We start from the raw sequence: 17,548 nt of genomic DNA, 5'->3' as shown, positions 1-17,548 counted from the left end.
AAAATTGTGTGAAATACTTCAGTATTTTTCATGACTCTACCAAGCATGAAGTTTTAAGAAAGAAAACGTGTATTTCTAGTGGGCAGTCTTAAGCTTTAGATGAAGCTCTGCTTCTAACTTCAGACTCAATGGCACAGATGACTTCTTTTTTTCAGACTTTCTCAAGAGTTTAATGACACGTCTTACGTGAACCTGAGTACACGTGCTGTTCTAACAGTGACTAAATCTTCCACGGAGTAAAAGCAATGATGTTGTCACACAAACATAGCTGAAATTACGTCCGTGTACCAGTGGTCCCTAAATCCTGCTGTCCGATGGGCTACTACTGTCTGAAGCAAGCAAAATGCTGCAGGCTATTTCGTGTCTCCCAGTTGGCTTCATTTTAAACATCTTAATTTCCTGTTGCCAGGAGCAATTTCAGAGGGTCTTGCAGGAAGAAACTTGCCTATAAGCAACGAGTTGGGGACTACAAATAACGAAATTTTGTCTAAAAAAGTACACAAACACGCTAGCTTTGCTTTTGAAAGCTACTTGAAGAATGTGAATTAGCTTTCATCCAAAGTTAATTACCCAGTTTCCATCATGACAGACTGAGTGCTTCAAGGATTGTACATAAGAGGCAGAACCGCTGAGCGTTAACCTCCTTATTGCAGCAGAAAACAAACGGCAGTTGCTAGATTTAGGTATAACCGAATGTCTCTTACCTCGATAAGAGTTCAGCTGTTTGGGCCGAAGGGAGACCAACTGCTTCCCGCCCCGGTATCTGCAGCTTGAATTTAGGGAGTCCAGCGAGCCTGGAGAAACTGGCTCGTGTGTTGTCACAGTTTCCCAAGGCGGGTAGGGGATTTAAAAGCAATGGTGGAGATGGATTCAATGGGTCACAGCCACGTTTTTAGCAGCGCTCCCGAGGGAGGAGGAGAGACAACCCTAAAATGTCTCCTAGGAGTAGCGTGGTGCTGTGGAATGAGGGCTCGCAGCTTTTTTACTGCTCGGGCCAGAATGAACTGGAACAGTGAATTACAAATTGCAGTTTTTAAAACTTCTGGACCACTTGCATCCCTTGACATGCACGTTTCAGCTTGCTCGAGTAGCAATGGGCCACTGCCATAGTCTGAAATATCTTTATGGCATTCTTGCTTTGAAAAAAGCTCTTCAGGAAAATGTGTGAAAAGTATTTGCCTATTCCGGCGTGCTGGTCGCATCCTCCGTTCCTTGCAGAACACTGGGGTTCGATCTCATCTACGTTTCTGGGCTGACTCAGAGTATCTAGTTTCACAATTTTGGTGTGCAACCAAAAATAGCAATGGATGTTGCAGCCCAAGAACAATGAGAGAAGACACACTATAAGAACACCCCTTTGCCGACTAATTCCTTTTCTTTGGAGCAAGGTGGCGTGTACATTTTTGGAGTCCTTACCAGTGCGGTTACCAGCCCAGGTCTGAAAACGGAAGGCATTTGAGCTGTCGTACCAGGTAGACACAGGTAGGCTGGCTGCTGAAGAGCAGCTGAGAGCATCTCCAGAGGCCAGCGGTCTTACCTGTCCTGTTGGTTACGCGTAGAGATGCCATACGTTACTTCCAGAATAGGATAAGAAATATTTTTACCCAAGTAAAATAAATTGCATCGACCAAATCCATTGACCCATCTTAATCACAGGAGGAAAAACTTGCTCTTTGTGTCTTCAGCAGAGTTAGAGGAGAAAGCTTAAAAGTCAGCGTGGAGAGGAGGACAAGAATTACTATTGTATGACGGAATCCTCCCGCCTTTTCGCTTGAGTCGTTACTTTTAATCAAAGAGGTTTCTGGATTTGCAAAATGAGCAAATTAATGCTAGTTGTGAAGGATACTCTGTGGAAAACACAGTTTCCCTAGAAATAGGTACGTGGCCGCGTATCAGTTATTGAGTCTTTATCATAGTTTCATTTTACAACAGGTTCCTTAGGTCACCCGTGACATCAGTTCACCCTTTAGCTTCCGTGGCTTAGGACAGATCCTTTCCTTGCTGCAAGGGAATCATCGGGGTGTTAGTGACAAGTGAAATACTGCAACGGTACCTGCAGTGTCTGCTTTTTGGTTGCCTGGCATAGTAAGCCAGCGGCCTTCTGCTCACAGAGCTACCAGAGGCATTTTCAGGATTTTTCCATCTTTTTTTATTGTTTTTGCAGCCCATACCAGCTTTCTCTTTCCCAGAGAACTCCACCTTCGAATCCACCGCCCTTACTAATCGTCTCTCCTAAGTTCTTTATGCAACCGAACCCACTTGCCCAGCTGATAAGACTTGGGGGATCCAAGGAGGCTGGAGAAAAGGGGAGGAGGATGGTCAGTATTTGGTGACAACGTCGGGGCTTGGGGTCCAAAGGACCCCGATCAAAGAACTTCACAGCTGAGGAACGTTTTCTTGGATTAGCCTGTTGTTACCAGTACGTAACAGACTTGGCACCACGACTGCCAGTATGAAATCAAGGAGTCTTTTTTTCTAGCTGTTAGACGTCACCCCTTTTTTCAATGTACATGCAGTATAATTACTGATAAATTACAAAGCATTATATTTTTAATTTATAGATAGGTATCGCCAGAGACCAGCTGAGCCCAAATACAGTCGCCGTGGTTCCTACACGCAGACCGGTTAAGCTATCCTTCAACAATTGATTTATATAACTGAAATAGCTGGGGAAGTGAGAAATTTCCTTCCTCTTAGGATACAATGCCAAGGATGTCAAATCTCCAGAGAGCCTGATGATAAGAATTGGGCTGTCCTTTTCTGCAGTTATTAAGCAAGTATCTGATGATTCGTTAGAGCGCTGAAACGGTGGAACGCGGTTCTGTGGCGCTCGCTCTCCTCCCTCTTGCTTGTGTGTGCCTCTGCACCCCGCAGACCCAGAGCAAAGGCTGGGGAAGTGGTGGTGGAGGACCAGGACCTTTTCAAAGGAAAACAAAGGGTGCTCTGGCTTTTGGTGACATAGGTGTGGTTTTTTTTCCCCGAGAGCTATCTCTTGGCAGCGCGCTGGGAGCGGCACGTAACCAGTGGCAGTATCTGGTGGCTGCGAGGGATCTCCCCCACTGCCTTTTCTCAGTAGAAGCATTTGGATTCCTTGACCAGGACAGATTTTGGATCGGGAAACAGCTTACCAAAGTCTGCCTCTTGGCACAACTAAGCGTTCTCCTCCTCTTCCTCAACTGATTCTTGTTCCCGTTGAACAGCCTGTATTTTCTAACATAAAGACTAGGGGAAACTCCATATGCAATTTGTGAAGCGCTATTAAAATATAAGATTATTTTGGAAGGAGAAAACCCCTAACCTTGGTCTTCCAGTAGAAGCTGTATGTTAATTCTGTGAAGGTGGTCTCAGCAACTAACGCAAACGAGCGCACTGAGATTTATCGTTTAGGACTTCTGTAAACTCTAAGCAAGAAGTGGTAGCTGCTTTCTGAACCCTTTTCCCTTGAAATCTGCCTGAAAAAATAAGACCAGTAATGACTGATCCCATCAATCCTAAATTTAGAAACGAATCTAATTTATAAGCCTCGCTTTTCAGCAGGAAAGCAGGTTATGGAACTGACCTAGTACAGTGCTGTTGGGGGAAGAGAGGCGACTTCATAGAACCGAAGTTAGAATTAGCAGGGGGTTAGGGGAAAAGACTGGCGTTGTTTATGTGCTGATAAGAAACATCTTATTAACAGAAGGAGCAATGTTAATAAATGCTTGTAGTAAACATGGTATAAGACTCATAATCCTCGTGAAAATACAGAGGTTTTCAATATGCAGCGTACTCCAATAAGAATCTGTTTAGTTGACTTTATTTAGCTCAGTAAAACCTGGCTGTGCTTTCTCAGACCTTTGCCTTTACATCAGCGTGCCCGGGATTGCTGCTAACGTAACTTTATGGTGGGGCTCTGTTGGCGTCTTACAAATACACAGTCGAGTCCTTGAGAACCGCAGGTAACAAAGGACTGCGAGCATTCATCTTCGAAACGTAACAACAGGAGTTCTGGCAAACTGAGGTCACGTTGAACTGTCAAACTTTTATTCACCTGTGAAAGTTTAAAAGAAAGTTGTTTGAGAGGTGCAGATAACTTGCTTGGGCTTGACACGATGAAAATTTTAATACATTTAATTACAATCAAGGAGATGATTTTGTAGCGAAATGGCACAGTTGTCTTTGGATGCAGTGCAAGTTTCAATGCAGTGCTGATCCCTGGGTGGATGCCTCGGGAAACCAGGAGCAACTGGGCACTCCCTTTCACAGCTCTAAGGAGAAGGCTCGATTTCATTGAAGGGACACTGTTCTGCACGTGTTCGCTCAGAGTTCCTACTTTTTGCTCTTTATCTACCTTTTATTCCGGTCACTTTTAAACCAGGATTGTACTCGGTTCATTTCATCGCTGTTGCAAGATTTCTGCGTTTGGTTTCCGTTCTCTGCCTGGCTCTCCCCAAGGCTACCTTGGTTTTGGTCCTGGAGATGATCAGTGTGCCAAGGTTAAGCGCAGTCTGAAGTGCAGCCTCTTGCGATGACCGCCTCGCTCCATGCTTTTGTCTGTAGCCAAGCAGTAGTCCGCTCTTTGGGGTAAGAAGGGCTTTACTTTCAGTAAAAAAAAAAAAAAGTTAAGACTGATGCTAATTCAGTTAAAAGATGATTTTACACACAACCAGCCTCAGTGTTCGTACACAGTATGGGCTTTAGCAACAGGGAGAGCATGAATCATTTGCCTGTCTGCATATTTAAAGAAATCTAAAGTAAGAGTAACCAGACAATGTTTTGGAGGATCTTGTATCTATTTTCATCAAAAGTGTATCACTGGAAAAAGAAGGTCTTGCATGGGCAGAACTTAGAATTAACGCAAAATACGTTCCATCAGCTCTCTATTTCTCAGTTACCCCATCCTTAAGCATCTTCAGCCAGCACTCGTCTGTTAAACCACAGAGAACTGTCGATGTCATGGCATCCATAGAGACAGATATCTGATTGTGCGAGCATTAATCTCCGTTAGCAATCTAGTCTGATGCTGGATTGAGAGAATAAACTACTGGGAATTGCTCAAATACATCTGTGGAATTTAGGTGGAGTTCCTCAGGCTGCAGCTACAAACCCGTGTACCTTGTGAAAGACATTCCCTACAGGCTCTGAAACCCTTCGGTCGCAGGGTCTGAGCTGTAAAAACAAATCCTTCCTGAATCGGGCTTTTCTGCGTCCAGTTTGCCGACTGGTAAACACTGACTGGGGGGTTTGTTCACATCTGATTAATAACGATGTATTATTAACAATGACAACCTGGAGTCGGTAACAGCCACCTCCAGCAATTTCCAATACGCTTTGGTGGATAAACACAAATCCTACTTGAAAATACTTTTGAACCCTTTCGGTTTTTGATAACCTGAAAATTCCCAACTCGGCCGAGCAGCACAATCTGGCTTTCAAACTCAAAATCTTGGGTACAATTCCTGAAAGCAGCAGCACAGCCCGGTGCGGGGACACCTCGCACGCGTCAGAGGGAGCGAGCAAAGTTTTGATCGTGGCATCTACAATACTGCACGACTTTCAGATCTGCTGCTTAATCTTGAGAAACGAACCATTCCAGCCCAAAGTATACTGGGCAGCCTGACTGGTCCCCGCAAGGATAAAAGCTGGTTTTCTAGAAAATGGGGTAACTACAAATAGAGCTTTTACTCTGGTCCGTTCCACGTTTGGTAAAAGCTATCAGTTATCGAGGTTATACTTCTATTCCCCCGTTACCTCTCATTTGGAAGGCAGTAAAGACCAAAACGCTCCACGCTGGAGGAAATGTCGTACGGCTTTTAATTCCAAGAATACTTCCTAGTGAGAGTGGTGCGTCAACTCTCTTTTCTCCTGCCTTCACCGTTCAGGGATTCAGAGTATATAGACATGGATACTAGTGTGAATTAGTAATTTAAATGTCTTTTAATCAGGAATCAACCAAAAAATGATACACAACTGGAAGCGTTCGTTGCACTCCGGAAGCCATTCGTTCTTAAAATCACACAGTTTAATAGCACAGGGGTCCTGTAGCACTCAGAGGAGGCAAAGCGCAGTGTGCGCGTGTGTAAGATGCGAGGAAATCAGCAGATGATAATAAAATCATCTGGTTCCACGTGTGGACTGTGGCACAACCCGGAGTTTTCATTTAAAAAGGAGAGTGTTAAGTGATCGGCAGTCCAGCTGATGCAGAACAAGTGGCTGCTGGCTGGCAGGCTTCTCGTAAGCAGATTCCCCTGCTGCCAAGTATCCCATAGTCTGTTCTGGAAAAGGATTCCACGCTGGAGAAGAGACGCACGGACCGAGCCTTATCTCTTGCACAAAATGATAAAACCAGTGAGGTTCTTGAGGGCTCCGGGTCTTCTTTTGGTGTATCACGCCTACAGGCTGCAGATGAGGCAGTTAAAAATAGGCTGGCGGGTCCGGATGAAAAAGATTCTCAGGAAAATTCAGTGATGCTACAATCAGCGGGAAGGGAGGCCGCGATCTCTCTGTAGGTGTGCACCCACCGATTGCGTTCCTGCCTCTCGCAGGACTCCCTGTGGCAGTTAAAACTTGCAGAAAGTCAAATTATACGGGGAACTCTGTGAAGTTTTCTGTGACTCGTTAATTCTTCTTTTAATCAGGGTCAAGTACTGATGAGCCACGTGATGATGATCAGTAAACAAGCGAGAGGTGCTTGTTTACAGCCGTTCCCTCAAGTAATGGCTCTGTGGGTCTGACTCACTGTTTGCCAGCAAAACATTTGTGTCGGAAGCTGCAGATCACAAGACAAACTGAAGTGATCTGAGACAGCCTGTGGTGGACCAGTTTTCAGGAGGTTGAGATGTTCTTTGGCAGATCTTTAAATAACAGCAATGCCGGGTGAACTTTGTTCTCTCCCACTTCCGAGCAAAATCGATAGTCCATGAAGCGCTGGTTGAATTGGAGCAAAGCTCCTCACGTACCCTCTTCCAACCACAAAAGTGCCTGTTAGAGACAGGGTCAGATAAGATCACACCGAAGGCACCATCTTGGGCCGAGCAGTATTTGCATACGTCCGCTCCGTTCCCCATTTTCTCAATAGCTTACTGAGCTTTAATTTCTTTCTGTTGCAGAAAGATTAATTTTCATTTCTATTTAGGGTCGTTCACCTCACTGCTCAGATCGTGGAATTTTGACTGTTTCCAATCTCGCGTCCTGCTTTGCTGCAGAAAACGTTTCACATTTAAGCGTTGCTCCCAGTGGGTGGGAGGCAGGCGAACAGACCCGACGGCACAGATCATACAGCGACCCTGAAGTGTCTCAGGTTGTGCTTGTCAAAAAGCACCAGTTCACCAGCTCGTCCTATTCCCGAACTAACCAGAAATTCTGTCTCAAGCAGCTGGTGGGAGCCGCAACTTGCACTTGCATGAAAATCGTTTCACCAGAAAAGAAGTAAAGGACCATCTCTTGGTCTCAGCTCTATGGGATTCCCTTCATTCTTAGCATAAGCCATCTTAAAATCGTATTCTTAAGATTTTGAGCACTGTTGCAGCAGCATGCTTACAGTTCTATCCTTTTTTTTTAACTATTTAAGGATGTAGTCCGTTCATTTCAAACTTCTAGCCAGCAATATAAAAGATAAAAAAACCCAAACAACAAACCCCATCCTTTACAAGGTGCTGGGGTTTGCTTTTTTGGAAAAAACAGAGGATCGCAGCCTGTCTTGTCCCGGTGTCAGACTCCAGGACAGCGCCCGCTCAGCAGAAGCCCCTTGTTTATCTTCTGAACGGTGGAAATCAGGCGAACACAACAGATACAGATGCCGATCTGAAGCAGCTTTCAGAAGTGTCTGTGCTCCTGATGTCTTGGTCCTCTAGCCATCGAGCGCCTTCAGAGCTGTGTTCTCTACCTTTACTAAAACACATATTGGCTATTGAGCGTAAGAACTTGTTTAGCCTGTTCCGTATGCCAATATTGGCATGTTCCCATGCCTCTTACCTCTGGTGGTGGCTATAGGAAGGTGACCAAGTCTAACAGATCTGGCTTGAGCTTTGCTTCTTCTTTGACCTACATCTGATGTGCGTCGAGGAAAGGCTTAATCTCCTTTTTCCTTCTTCCTTTAGGGACACTTGTGAATTTTGCTGGAATTGTTGGTTTGTTTTTTTTTTCCTCACATCCCAGTACGAAATTCTGCTCTTGTCGCAACAAAATTAACGTCCTAGTGTATGCTATATTGGGTGGTATTTTTATGAGGAGCGTAGATAGTGTAGTATTAAAATATACAGGAATGATGAAGCGTTGGATCCGTACTATCTATGGACTTCGCGTTTGGAATGTGGGAAATACCTTCGGAAGAACAACTTAATACTCGGACTTTGTGGCTCCAGCACAATTTTGCTTCTGTGATGAGATGTTCAGCTTTAAAGTAGAACCTAGGCTACGTAACACCAGTTTTGGTTATCGGAATGAATATTTATGTAGTTTTCTGGGTTTCTGCCACATTCTTAAATGAAATAAGTAGTCAAGGCAATGAGCTAGGTTGGATCTTCGTAATACATCTTTATAAAAATGGAAAAGACCGATACGAACAAACAACGGGCGCGAGGGCTGCGTGCCGCCGGCCCGGCTGGGAAGGCTGACAGGGACGGCGTCCCTGCGGAGCCACCCACGCGGAGCCAGCCCAGGCACCGGGGAGTGTCGCAGCGCCGCGCAGCCGGTGCCCTCCTCTGCGCGGTGTCACCTTGGTGACACACCCAAGACGTGCCAGCTCCGGGTGAGACAGCCAGCTGAATTCCAGCTTCTCCCATTTGACCGCACGCGCGCGGTGCTCTGCTCCGCGCCTAATCGAGGAGCTCTAATCAGCGCCCAGGTGGGAAGCGGTGCGGTAATACTGTTCTGGTGCTGCCTTACTGGGCATCCTCCGCGTCGTAGCAAGGAAAAGATTTGCTAAAATAATAGCTGTTTGCTTACATAAATGGCTTCTCTAATTTTGAACTATTGGATTTTAATTGAAATGTAGTATTTAATTTAGATTAAAATCCAATAACGTTAATAACATAACGTTGCCTATTTTAATAAAGGTGTAATATGGTGATGCGTAGCGGCCAAGCGTTTAGTTAGAAGGTGCAGAGTCCGAAAAAGGAGTATATTCCGATTAAGGGTGCACTTGCACTTGGCTGTGAGGATTTTAGGTGCTATTTTAAACAGGAGAGGGGACTGCTTTAATCATGTTTTAGGAGTACTCTCTTACTGGCAAATACTCTCCACCTGGCAAAGATGTTTATGTATGAAAATAGGGATGAGATACCATTTTTTAATTACCGTCTCAGATGTCCGCTTTCCCTTGTTTGGACGTAAGCAGTGTCAGCTCTACTGTTTTCTGAACACAGATGAACATACCTGCAGAATTCCTCCCCAAATCCCAACTCTTTCAAAGTCTGACAGATACAGGTAGATTAATCAAATTAGCTTTTTTTCCTTAATTTGTTGCAGTTTCATAGACCTTTCCTCCTAAAAGCAGCTTAGCACTAGTTTCACGTCAGCAGTTTACACAAACATCTTGCGACCACCTTACTTCAGGGTACGTCTGTATTTCCAGGAACGCGCGAGTCTGTGGTGCCAGCGTTTCTCTTGCTGACAGAGCCACCGACTCGCCACGCTGGATTGTCACTGAAATAACAGCAGCTTCTTCTCTACCGAGCAATTCGGACACCGCTGCACCTTGCAGGTGACCGAGCTGTTAACAGGCCCACTCGATGCCACACCTGTACCGTTCCCCAGCAACATCTCGTTGCTAAAATGGGAACTTTGCCCCCAAAGAGAAGCCAGTCTTTATTAATAAATAAAACGCCAAAAAATCAGTAGCTGGTCTTAAACCACCCGCCATTCTGCAGGATGTACGGAATAATCACTTACTTGGGTGCTCCAAGTAAGGTGGTGAAAGAGGAACCTAAACCAGCGTCCCCTGCGGGAGCGTTTCCGTGCCTCGCGTCCCAAGGACTGGCGATGGGTGGCTTGGTTTTCTAGGCTGACGGTTACCCGACCCGGAGCTGCTAAAGCTGGATTTTCCCAGGTGGTCTCGTGGTGAAGGGGGGCTGGGGGCGGTTCGCCGCCCGGTCCCACTGCTGGGAGAGCCAGCGAGCTGCTGCGGTGACGCGGCCCTGCCTTCCCCCGGCGGCTCGCCCTCTGAGGGGGCACCCGCAGCCTTTTGGCAAGGGCTCGTCCCTCGTTTTTAATGTGAAAAAACAACCGGCAAGGCTGCGGATGCTGCGGTGACTGGGAGGCAGAATAACGGCGCGGACGAGCGAGCTGTCGCTGTCGGAAATCCTTTGTGCTCAAACAGGGGGTATAGCAGGGGGCTGCCCCTGGGAGGAGGGGGTCGCTGCCTTTTCACAGGACCCGTACGTTAACTTGCAGCCTCAGAATTAAGTCATCAAAATCTGTAAAAAAAAAAAAAAAAAAATCGCTAATTATTCTGCTTCTAAATCTCTTTCAAGAAGTATCGCATTTGGAAATGTGTTGGTGGGGAGCGTTCGCGCACCAGGTCTGGCAGAATACGGCTTTGGGGGCAACTTTCTTCCCTAACGCCTGGTGATCTTAAGGTTCGTTGGCATTAGTCTGCTACAGAAAACCTAGAAGAATTTGGGTCTTTGGGTAACTTGCAGAGGTTGTTGACGTGCCCTGCCCTGAGGGGACTGCAGCCCGGTGGGAATACCTAACAGACCAAAGAAGGGAGGGAGAGAGCGGCCTTCGGTGAGCTGCCGCCGCTGAGGGACAGGAGAGAAACGGTAGTTAGCTGGAAAACCGCACCAGAGATCTGCGAGCATGTTGTACGGAAGGGGTCGGGAATAAAAAAAAAACAGTTCAGAATTTCTTCTGCTGTTAATCGAGTCTAAAATAATTTCCCTGCTGGCCTTAAGATCTGGTAAACGCGGCTTCCGAAAGCCCTGCTGGAGTTTTCTGTACGATGGACAGGAGGGGAGCGGGACTTCGCCACAAACGCCGCTTTTCGGCCCAAACGCCGCTTTTCGGCCCCGTCCCGCAGCGGCGCCCGTGGCTCTGCCTTCGGCGCGGGGACGTAGCTTCGCGCCCCGGGGTTTGGCTCCCGCACGCCACGGCTCGCAGCTGCGTTTCGAGGGTTTAAAAGATATTTTCAGGCTGCTTTTTGCCGCTCGCCGACCCGCTGTGAGCTGCTGGCGGCAGCAGCGTGAGCTCCCGGAGGCTCTCCGGTGTGAGAAAATAGCTATTTCTAGTGTTGGCTGCTTAGAGCGTCTCTCTCCTCCTTCCGCGGGGCTCAGGCCGTCTCTCGCGGGCTTTACGGAGTCCCCGCCGCCCCCGGCAGCGAGGCCTCGGAGCGCCGGTAGCGCAGCCCGGAGCCCGCCGCCGGCCCCGGCCCCGCTTCCGGGGCCGCGGGGCTCCTCGCTGCCCGCCGTCCTTCAGCAGGCTGCAGCCCGGGCGGCGGCGGCGGGAGCAGCGCGCTGCTCTCCGTTTCCTTCATCAGCGCCTGCAGACGCTCAGGAAGGAAAACGACAAGCGGCGCCCAGAACAATCCCTGTCAGCGGAGGTCCTGCCGCCGGACCGGAGCGCAGCGCCTCCGGTAGCTCCCCTCCGCCCGCCCCGGGAGGCGGCGGCGCGACGAAAACAATGCCCGCCCGGCCCGGGGCACGGAGGCCGCGGCGGGGCCGCCGCTGCTGCTGCCGCTGCCGCCGCCGCTCCACGTGGCCCCGGGCGCCGCAGCGGTGCCCGCCGCCCCCCGCGGCGGCGCCCCCCGCCCGCGTCGCAGCCAATCCCCGCCCGCCTCCCATGTGCCGCGACCCCTCCGGCCAATGGTGCCCCGGGTCACAGACCTGCTCCACCATTGCCCGGAAGCGGCGCCGGGCCCCCGCGCGGCGCGGTGCGGTGCGGTGCGGCGCGGTGCGGCCGCTCCTGCCGCCGCCGCTGCTGCTCCTGCCGCTGCTCCTGCTCCTGCCGCCGCCGTCCCCGCGGCAGCCCCGCCGCCGCCGCGGCGCAGGACGGGCCGCCCTGTGTTTCGGGTACCGCCGCGCGCATGCTCCGCCGAGTGACGCCGCGACTCCATGTGTGAGAAGCGCATTATTTGGCAAGGGGAGCCGCGGCGGAGAGGATTAGCCGGGGATCCCTGACGGTGCGGAAAAGAGGGCGGCGAGGCGCGGGGGTAAGGCGAAGCCGGCAGGCGGGGAGCGGCGGCGGCCGGATGCGCGGGGACCGGCGGGGAGGTGCCGCGGCGTGTGAGTTCCCTGGTTAAAAGTTCTCGTTGGGTTTATTGTCTTGGGGAGGGAGGGAGGGAGAGGCGGCGGCGGCGGCGGCAGAGTTATTTGTGCAAGGCAGCCGCCGGGGCTGCCCGTGCGCTCCCGGGGAAGTTCGGGGAGAGCCCGGCCGTGCGGGGACGGCGGGCAGCGCTCGCTAACCCGGGAAAAGTGCAAAGTCCTGCTCTCCGGCCGCCCCGAGCGATGAGCGCCTGCCCGGGAGGGCGTCCGTGCCTCCGCCGGCGGCGGGGAGCGGGGCTGCCGGGCTGCAGCCTCGCCGGGAAACGAAAAGTTTGGCGGCGCGGCGCGACCCCCCGAGCCCGGGGCCGAGCGCCCCGGGGTCAGCGCCGGCTTTTGTTCGGCGCTGGGACGGCAGCCTGCGAGGCGTTTGTTTCGGAAAGTTGTTACGGGCTTTCCGCCGTGCCTGCTTCCTCTTCCTCCTCCTCCTCCTCCTCCTCCGTCGCGGCCCGGGCCGGCGCGGGGCTGGGAGCTCCCCCGGCCCCCCGCTGCCCCCCGCGCACGGCGGCGGGACGGGGCCCACGGCGGGGGGCGAGCGGCCGCCCCGGGCACCCCCCCCCCCCCCCCCCGGGCACCCCCCCGGGCAGCCCCCGCCGTGGCACTGGCCCGGCTGGCGGCCAGGCTGCGGCCCGTGTCACAATAAGAGTCCCCGCCCGCCCTTCCTGCGGCTCAAGGTGCAGCGGGCTGCGCCCCGCGACCCCCCGCCGCGCCTCCACGGGCGCCCCGTCGGCACCGGGGGGCATCGGCAGGCCGGGGCGGCGGGTGAGGGTCCCGCTGGGCGCCCTGCCCCGGCTTCTCCATTACCGCACGTTCCCGGCGCCCGCGGGAGGGGCCGGGCAGGATCTGGCCCCGCTCGGGATAGTGCTCTGGAAGTGGCTGTCGGGATAGTGCTCTGGAAGTGGCTGTCGGGATAGTGCTCTGGAAGCGGCGCTGCCCGGGCGCAGGCACGCGTCGAGCTGCCCGGTATCCGGGAATCGCTGCTCTGGTTCGCAGAGAAGCGGGGGCTCGGTGGCTGAAAACCGTCGGGCATCGGTTACTGCCTTTGAACGACACAGCTGGGGAAGCCCGTAAGTCAGGATGCCCGTACTTACTTCTCTAGAGCATCTGCTTACTTTTTTTTATTATTATTTTACACTCTATAGCTTAGGTTTTACTTTCACTTGTCTTTTTTCTGGCTGCCCCAGGCTCTTCTATTTTTGCACTTTCTGCAGAAAACCCCTTCCCCAGGACAGAGGTTCCTAAGCTGATGGCTACGGCAGCGACTCTCACGGAGCACTAATTTGCGGGCACGGCCCTAATGCTCGTTTCCAGCTTCTTTGGCAGGTGTTTGACTTTCATGTTTCTCCCTTGCTCGCCCGCCTGTGAATGCAGCTGGAAGCAGAGGTAGCAGAGCTGCTTGTAGAGACAGTTACACAGGAAGTGAAACGAAGAGGGGCCTTTGGGAATAAGAGACGTGCCAGTAGGCTGGAAGCTGCCATACATCAGCAGGAGAAGAGAACGAAACCCTGCTTTCTTCCAGACAAACTATTGACCAGCGTCTCGAGTGGAAGGGGACGTGGGGAGGAGGAAGCAGGAGCGTAAGAGACGTGCTGTTAGCGGAGAGGACGAGGTGGTAGGGGACCGGAGGCAGGAGATGGCAGAAGAAAGTAAGAAATAAAGGGATGTGTAGCACGTGGAAAGCTTTTTGTGCGAGTGAACTGTGCGGTGGCCTCCTGGGCGTTGTGCTGCCGTGCACGTGCGCTCCGCGGGCCTGGCTCTGGTGACAAACAGTCGGTCCCACCGCATCTTGGGACGGTACCTGCTGGGATGTGTCGGTGATACCGCACTGACGCCTGCTGGCATTTGGGCCATGGGGAGGCCGATGGCCCCCGAGCGCTGTATGTGGGGCGGGGAGAGCTGGCCGTCTCGCAGCCATCGAGGTTGTGACACGTACGGAACGGCGTATTCCCGTACATCACGCTCCATTACTCGCTGCTGGCGTAGCCTTCGGCGCGTCTGGATTGTCAGGCTCTGGACAGAAAAGGGGGTGTGATGTCCTGGGGGCAGCGAGGCTCTGCGGTTACGTACCTCAGATAGGATCACAAAATCTGCTGGTTTCAGGGCTGGGAACTGTTTAGTTTGTTTTTTCTCCCCCTAACTATCTGGTTTTGAGAATAGGGAGGGCTGCACAGCTTGGCACGTGACGTTGAGACTGTAAAAGCTCACTCCTTTCTGTGTTGTCTGTGGGTAAGCAACAGGCTGATGCTCCTCTAGCTTTTAATCGGAAAAAGGGCGACTGTGTTCCCAGTCAGCAGGCTCTGGTTGAGCTGTGTGAGTGTGGAAAGGGCCGAGTTCTGTGCTTGAAGGAAAAAACCACCTTGCTGAGCTTCACTGGAGGAGAGCGAGCGGTATCTCTGTGGTCTCTGGGTACCCGGCAGTGGCGCGGGATGCAGCAGCCCGATATATTTCTCTTTCCTCAGAGGTGGAAGTGCAGAGGAGTAGCTAATACCATCCCTACCAGCGTTACACAGTCATGAGGTTACATCAAGGGGTGATGATGCAACACTGTTGGCATATGATGCAGTGTCAGTATGCTAATGCTGTAACTTAATATAGCTGCGTTACGACTTTTTTGTAGTAATTACAGGCCGGTAGTCACCTGTGGAGCTGTTTAAAATCATTGGTTCAAATTCAGACGGTGCTGGTGTATTGTGTGATGTTTGCGAGGCAAGACGAAGGATTTGGATCGCTTTTTCGGCCAGACCGCAGCACACGTGCACGGGTACAACATTTGGCCCTTTTAGGGACGTCTCTGCGCGGCCTCGGGTTTGAACTGGAATTATCCCGTTGCTGTCAAAGGCACTGTAGCTGTGGAAGGACCTCCGGGCTTACTGTCTTATGGTCTTACACTGCTATTTCTGGGTGTGCTCTTCGTTAGCCCTACCCATCCGTATGGGCTATAAGCATTCTTCCCTTCTTACTGCGTCACTCCTGCTATGCTGCTTTAGGGGGGACGAAGAAGGAACGAGGCTTGGGATAAAGGAAGTCAACTTCTGACATCTTTTGGATAGTGCGGGCATTATTTTAAAAATTAAGTCTAAAATTCATTCAGGTGTGATGAGGCCACGTCTGAGGTTGTCTGGCGCTTTCAGTGGTACCTCTTGAAATGGTGTCCGTGTTGTAAAGTCCCTGGCCAGTCGTCAACCAGCTGAAAGCCGCGGTGTCTGGTACAAGAAACTGGGAGGGAGAGAAGGTGCTGTAGTGGTCAGCAGAGCTCGGGTTTTCCGCTTTGATGGAGCGCTCGCTTTATGTGTAACTTTTGAGTGGAAAATGCTGTTTTGCCGACTAAATTTAGAATGTTTTCGTTGAGCATGTTTTGAACCACAAACTTCTACATGCAGTATCTAGATGTTGCTTGCTGATAGTAGATATTAAGTGTGCTTAGGCATTTAAAACTTCAAATCTTTGGGCATCAGAACTTATTTTTTGATACTTACTATGCATATATGAACTGTGAGCTCTTCCCCAGGCTTTAATACTTTGGGTTCTTACTGCCGTGCTCTGAGGGGAGCAGTCGTGTGCCTATTTTGCTTGTGTTTCGCAAAGCGCTGCGTGTCCCGTTTACGCATCGTGCGAGGTAGAAGGTTGGGCGCTCTGTACGGAGTTCCCGCGTGTGATGGGGACCTGGGCAGGTACGGGCTTTTATCCTGCGCACAGGTACACAAATTGGTCACAACAAAGAAGTTGGAAAGAAAACATGCAGCCTGTGCGTTCCCCTTTTGAATTAAAATACACATGCTGAGCTCTCGTTCCAAAATAAAAGGAGAAACGAACTATGATGTAGTAGGCTTTTTAATTCCTCCTGTTAGAATGACCAACATTACAGCCCTGTTCCAGGCGCTTCTTGACTTCCAGTTCATATCTTTTTCAATAATAATCTGAGTAACGTAGAACTGTATGGTGGAGTTTTTTTTCCCCCCCCTCCAAATGTTCCTGGAGATTGTGGTATCTGAAAATATGGTAGACTTATTTTTAGACTTGGGGAAGTAACGTTTGCTTTTGTGTAATGCTGCTCATGTTTGAGGTATCACAGCACGCGGTCTGTAGACCAGTATGTGAAGTGCGATGTAGTTAGCATATTTTGTTGATTGGGGGAAAAAAAATGGTACGTGAGCACTCTTTCCTCTTCTGGCATTAGACACAGTAAATGTTAAGAGAAGAACCTGCCACGGATGGACTGGGAAACTCCAGGACAGCCTTTCAGTTGTATTCTTCTTTTAAATTCTCTTCTTGATGGTTTCCCGTGGCCGTCCCTGTGCTACCCATGCTGCTCGTTTTAGATTTCTGCCCTTAAAACTTACAAGCTAGAGTTTGGCGCTTTATATATAGACATTCTGCTTATTTATGCATTCATATTATGATTGATTGGTGTAAAGACTTGCTTGGGATCCTTTTTTTTAAGGCTTTTCTAGCCTTCTTCCCCCTCCTCCTGTCTTTGCATTTCTGTGGCATCCCTTCACCTGGGGACCTGGACATCTGTTGAGTATGTGGACCCTCATGAAGTTAATGGTTCCTGCTTTATTTCTTGCACAGCACCTGGAATTTCTGAGGTTATCCATTTCTTTGTGATATTTTCTGTCTGCTTGGCACCGCTCAGTCTGAATGCCCCGTGTGCAGCAGGGAACCTCGTTGTCAGATGAATCAGATGTCCATTTTCAGGTGGGGAAAAGGAGAGTGAATTGCCCGAAGCGAGCATTATAGGACAGGGACAGAACAAAGGTTAAGGTTTATTAATACGCAGTTTCCTATGTTGGCTTTTTGCTGTTCAGCACTTCTCCTCTTCCTTCCCCGACCGCTGAAGGTACCGGCGTTTCTAGCTTTCATTGCCTTTAATTGTGTTCTTTGGTATTTGACTTCTTGGTGTGTCAGATCTCGGGACTCTCCAGTGGGGCACCAGTAAACAGCTGGTGTTTACCTGCGAGCATTTGTGTGTGTGGCTGTGCGACCTGCTCGGCATCACCTCGGGAGACTGCGGCTACCACGGGGCAGGGAGGAATTCTCCCATACAGCTTTCCTACCTCTTAATTACAGAGCGCCTCTTCATTGTGCTGGGGCTTTTTAACCTGCTGTCCGCTATGCTCCTCTCTTTCTAGTGCAAGTGAGGCTGGAAAGCAGCGTCGTGACTCTCGCTTTGTGAGCACAGCTCGCTCTCTTTGAGTGAAGAGGGCATTTGGAGGAAAAAATTTAATCTGATTAGGCCATTTGGGCTGTATGGGACAAAACCAAAGCTGAGCAAGAAAGTTTTGCCCGCTTTTGGTGTGTTGACTCTTAAG

The 17,548-nt window shown here is 50.5% G+C and overlaps 1 protein-coding gene and 1 long non-coding RNA gene across 17 annotated transcripts in view; one reads left to right on the top strand and one right to left on the bottom strand.

The window, feature by feature from the left end:
• GATAD2A (GATA zinc finger domain containing 2A) overlaps positions 1 to 17,548 on the top strand; it is a 72,484-nt gene that overhangs the window by 9,824 nt on the left and 45,112 nt on the right. For 3 of the 13 annotated variants that reach the window (XM_087769322.1, XM_087769321.1, XM_087769318.1), the window contains exon 1: positions 12,060 to 12,200. The exons of 2 other annotated variants lie outside the window; for them this stretch is intronic. The gene's annotated coding sequence lies outside the window, so the exon portion shown is untranslated. Of the gene's footprint in view, positions 1 to 11,970; positions 12,201 to 17,548 lie in introns of those variants that run through there. 8 more of the 13 variants (XM_087769320.1, XM_087769319.1, XM_087769326.1 and 5 more) reach the window with 8 other exon arrangements.
• On the bottom strand, positions 3,780 to 11,964 carry LOC148054330 (uncharacterized). 4 transcript variants are annotated; one of them, XR_015707317.1, is made up of 4 exons: positions 11,802 to 11,945; positions 5,731 to 10,394; positions 4,331 to 4,578; positions 3,780 to 4,030 (listed from the first exon to the last, which is right to left on the bottom strand). It is a non-coding gene; the product is annotated as an uncharacterized LOC148054330 (long non-coding RNA). The 4 variants fall into 4 exon arrangements; XR_015707318.1 differs by having other exon boundaries at positions 3,780 to 4,578; positions 5,731 to 7,869; positions 7,954 to 10,394; XR_015707316.1 differs by having other exon boundaries at positions 3,780 to 4,578; positions 9,871 to 10,394; positions 11,802 to 11,964.

The sequence above is a fragment of the Nipponia nippon genome, unplaced genomic scaffold (assembly GCF_047370975.1).
Source record: "Nipponia nippon isolate SJK-2023a ecotype South Korea unplaced genomic scaffold, ASM4737097v1 scaffold_31, whole genome shotgun sequence".
NCBI classification, from domain to species: domain Eukaryota; kingdom Metazoa; phylum Chordata; class Aves; order Pelecaniformes; family Threskiornithidae; genus Nipponia; species Nipponia nippon.
Note: the sequence above shows the minus strand (reverse complement) of the source record. Positions and strands in the feature narration are given on the sequence as shown.